The sequence below is a fragment of the Lynx rufus genome, unplaced genomic scaffold (genome assembly GCF_022079265.1).
Source record: "Lynx rufus isolate CCGP_SWC_20201006 ecotype Redwood Valley unplaced genomic scaffold, mLynRuf1.p SCAF_7, whole genome shotgun sequence".
Classification (NCBI taxonomy): domain Eukaryota; kingdom Metazoa; phylum Chordata; class Mammalia; order Carnivora; family Felidae; genus Lynx; species Lynx rufus.
This window is the reverse complement of record NW_025814889.1, coordinates 29,150,613-29,155,000: the sequence shown is the minus strand read 5'-3', so window position 1 is coordinate 29,155,000 and position 4,388 is coordinate 29,150,613. Positions and strand designations below refer to the sequence as shown.

The following is a 4,388-nucleotide window of genomic DNA, read 5'->3' as shown; positions in this document are numbered from 1 at the left end:
ATGTCGACTGTTCACAAGCAAATTTAGAAATGGATTGAGGAACAAGAAAATGAGTCTTCATCAAACATACCCAGTTAGGAATTTGAAATGAGTCTTGGAATGGGGCAGAGACATGGCAGATAGACTAGTAATCATCAACATCCATGTGGTACTTACTCATTCCCTCATTTTAGCATACCAACTCTGAGCTTCAGAGAAGATACTAATTTGTATCATTCACATTTTAAAATAAGGGAGTTCATTCAAAATGGAGTCATCAGCCTCTAAATTTCTTGCTGTCTTCCATATACTCCATTACCAAGGTTATAATAGCCGAAAGTGAAGGACAATACAGAAGAACAATTTAAACATGAAGGTCTTAGAGAAATAGGTCATCAAGGGAACTTTGACAGCTAGTGTAGCTAATAACTATCATTATTTACAATGTAATATCTTATGCATACTAATTATCTCATTTATTCCTTAGAATAATCCTTTTATACAGATACTAGGATTATCACTTTTATAGGTGAGATTACTTCAAAGTTATACAGTGAGTGGCAGTCCAGGATTTGAACTCATTTGCCAAATTCCAAAGCTGTTGCTATTTGCTTCCCCCTACTTCGTGAATAAGCCTGAAAACAAACATTTCTAAGATAATTTCTTAGTAACCTCTGTTCTTGTTGTGCTCTTAAAGAAATTGGTGCTGCTGATTCTGTTACCCTGGTATTGTTCTACTTTTGTCTTGAAGTTTCAGGAGCAGAAGCCCAAAAAACGCCCCAAACTGACTTTTTGCCCTAGATACAAGTTTTGTTTCTTGAAAAGGACTATGTAAATAGTCTTCTGGACTCCAAATTTAGGAGTTTTGTGAATATTGTAACAATGTGTAGTATCCTATAATATTAATGTATCATATGTTACAGACAGGTAAACAGGATTTCACACTCCTCACTAAGAGCAGATCTACTTGTATCTATTTTATATATTGATGTTCTTTATAAAATATAAATTCTTTAAAATGATTCTGCTGTTTTTAAAAAGTTTGAAAAAAGCAGCAATAGAGATATACACAAATAGCACATTGATTCAACAAGTATTTATTAACTGTGCCAGGCATTATGGTTGGTGACACAGCAATGACATTCTCATAGGGTATACATTGAATAAAAGGCTAGGCAAAATTAAACATGATATTAAAATCAATATTAAATAAAAATGTCTAAGGAGTCATCTTGAGATTTTTAAAAATACAACATTTGGGGCGCCTGGGTGGCGCAGTCGGTTAAGCGTCCGGCTTCAGCCAGGTCACGATCTCGCGGTCCGTGAGTTCAAGCCCCGCGTCGGGCTCTGGGCTGATGGCTCAGAGCCTGGAGCCTGTTTCCGATTCTGTGTCTCCCCCTCTCTCTCTGCCCCTCCCCCGTTCATGCTCTGTCTCTCTCTGTCCCAAAAATAAATAAACGTTGAAAAAAAAATTTTTTTTTTAAATACAACATTATCTAGCTTTGGAAATTACCTGTGGAAAACATCATTGGAAGAACCAAATGACAATTTCTTATTTTTTCACGAGGGTATATTCTGAACAAATTAGGCACACACACACACACACACACACAAGAGTTTCACATAGGCAAATGTATAACCATGCATTTCGAAAGAGAATCCAGTCTTAGAGAATAATCTGCCCTACTTTTGTAGTCCTATGAAACAAAAACGGGTTAGTATGTAGGACTATTAGTATTACAGAGCATTAGTCTCTACTGAAGACTTCATTTCTGACCACCTGTATTAGTTACCTGTGGCTGCAATAATAAATTACCAAATGATGGCTTTAAAACAACAGAAATTTATTCTCCCATAATTCTGAAGGCCAGAAGTTCAGAGTAAGTTTTTGCTGAGCTGAAATCAAGCTGTCAGCAGGGCTCTGCCTTTGGATGCTCTTTGGGGAGAATCCATTTCTCGTGCCATCCAGCTTCTGATGGCTGCCTGGCTGGCATTCCTTGGTGCATGGTGGCAGCAGTCCAAACTCTGTCCATCTCTGTTCACATTGCCTTCTCTCAGTGTGTCTGAAAACTCCCTCTGTCTTCGTTTTATTGTACACATGCAGTTGCTTCTAGAGCCCACCCACATAATCCCGGATAAACCCTTCAAGACCCTCAATCTAATCACATCTTTTGCCATATAAGGTAATATTCACAGGTTCTGGGAATTAGGACTTGGACATACATTTGAGGTCACTATTCAACCCACTATACCATGATACTTCTGTGGCTCCAGATATCCAGCCAAAGGGTAGTAAAAAAGCAAAACAAAGTTTACCCTTGTAACAAGCCATTGTTGTAAGTAGCTAGAATTTATTGTTTTAATTACCCTTGTAACAAGCCATTGGTGTAAGTAGCTAGAATTCATTGTTTTAATTCTGATTTGTCTACCTCAAGAAAAAAATTCTTAAGTTTACAGAAAAAGCAACCAGAATGATCATGGATATAAGAGAATTGTGAATAGACTAAAAACATTTGGTCTCTAGTCTGGAAAGATGAAACAAGCTATGACCAAAGTCTTGTAAGGGATATACAGAGAGTGAACACTGATTTTGTTCACCAAATTTTGAAATTCTAAAAACAAGAGAGCCTCCCTACCTCACCCACCCACACACACATCTGATTCTGGGGAAATATTTATGATTAGAGGAAGAACTACTTAAGTTTACAGTGAGTGGTTTAAGGTATTGACTGGGCTTAGAAATCAGCTAAAAAGTTCACAACAGGTTTAATGTATGCAATAAAATTGATATGCTGTTATGGTCAAACTAGGAATTCTCTAATATAAATCTTTATTCCAAGATAGCCAGCATAAAACCATCTCTAATTTCCCTTAGACTAATATGATTTTACTCATCAGATTTTATTATTTATCACTTGAGCTCTTGACTCTAAAATCTAAGCCTCTGCAGTTCAATATGCTAACTACCAGCCACATGACAACTTAAATGTAAATTAATTAAAATTAAAATGAAAGATTCAGCTCCTTAGACTAGCCATTTTAATAATCTTCAAAAGCCGTTTGGCATAGTAGCCACCATATTTGATAGAACAAATCTAGGACATTTATATCACTGCAGAAAGTTCTTATTAGACAGTGATGTTCCATATATATGTAGTGTGATCATTTCCACTTGGATGTAAGTAACACATTTAAACTCAATTTGTTCCACATTAAGGTCATCTTTTCTCTTCCCCTTCACCCCATAAAGAAGCCACATGTGCAATTTGGTTCTTCTCTAGCGTTCTTTTTTTTTTAATGTTGTTTCAAACTGATTCCCAGACTTCTTCAGCTTAATTAGCTGCAAAGAATGAATTGTGTATAAGCAAAAACTGAAAAGAGCTGCAGTGTCCAAGGGGCTGGGGCTTAAAAATATTAGAGATCTAGATTTTATCAGATCCGTGAACAAAATTTTTAAAAAGCAGTCATAATATAAAATAGCAGCTCCCAGTAACTTCTTCAAGCTTTATCTTCTTCAGATGTTGATTCAATTCTGTTCGCTTCCTTCTTGGAAGCTTCATCAAAATTCTCCACAAAATCTGGAACTTCATCATCATCATCCTCTCCGGTAGCAAGTGGTGCCTTTCCATCCACAGATTGGGCAGAACTTCAGGCAGCCTTCTTAAACTAGTCAGACTGTCTGCACCAAGTTGGTTTAAGATACTGAGTAGCATTTCTGTCAGATGCTTCCTCTCAGCATGGCCTGTAATGGTGAAAGGGTTCGCTGCTAGGGATGCCTGAACTTTACGGTTGTTAAAGTGGATCACTGTTCCTTGGTTTGTGGACATAGTCACTCCTTCAATACCAGAGATATTGTTTACCCCTAACTTCTTTAAGGAGACCTGAAGTTTTTTGTCATCTGCTATAGCTGTTCGATGAGCCACCTTTTTTCGGCGAGCAGTTCCTTTCCCACCAATGCGCACTTGTGCTTGCAGTTTGACGAGTTTCTCCTGGTTCATGATAGTCGCTTTCATCTTGTTGGAGAGGAGATGGGGCCGCGCCTGGGACTAGGGTTGGCGCTCAGGGGGTCTCGGGTGGACCATCTGAGATTAGGTGCACACACGGCGGGGACACAAGATGGCAGTTCTCTAAATAAAGGGCACCACTGTTTACCCATCTCACTGAGCAAGAAACCTGAATCATGCTCATTTTTTCCCCTCCTACCTAACCTCCCACATTCATAAGGCAAAAATGATTCTTTTTTTTTTAATTCCTCTGTGAGGCACCTGGGTGGCTCAGTCGATTAAGCATCCCACTCTTGGTTTCGGCTCAGATCACGATCTCACAGTTCGTGGGTTCAAGCCCCTCATCAGGCTCTGTGCTGACAGCACAAGTCTGCTTGGGATTCTGTCTCACTCCCTCTCTGCCCC

At 38.7% G+C, this 4,388-nt stretch overlaps 1 pseudogene; it reads right to left on the bottom strand.

Moving 5' to 3' along the window:
* Positions 1-3,477: 3,477 nt before the first annotated feature.
* Positions 3,478-4,006, bottom strand: LOC124501829 (transcription factor BTF3-like; annotated as a pseudogene).
* Between the last annotated feature and the right edge of the window lie 382 nt (positions 4,007-4,388).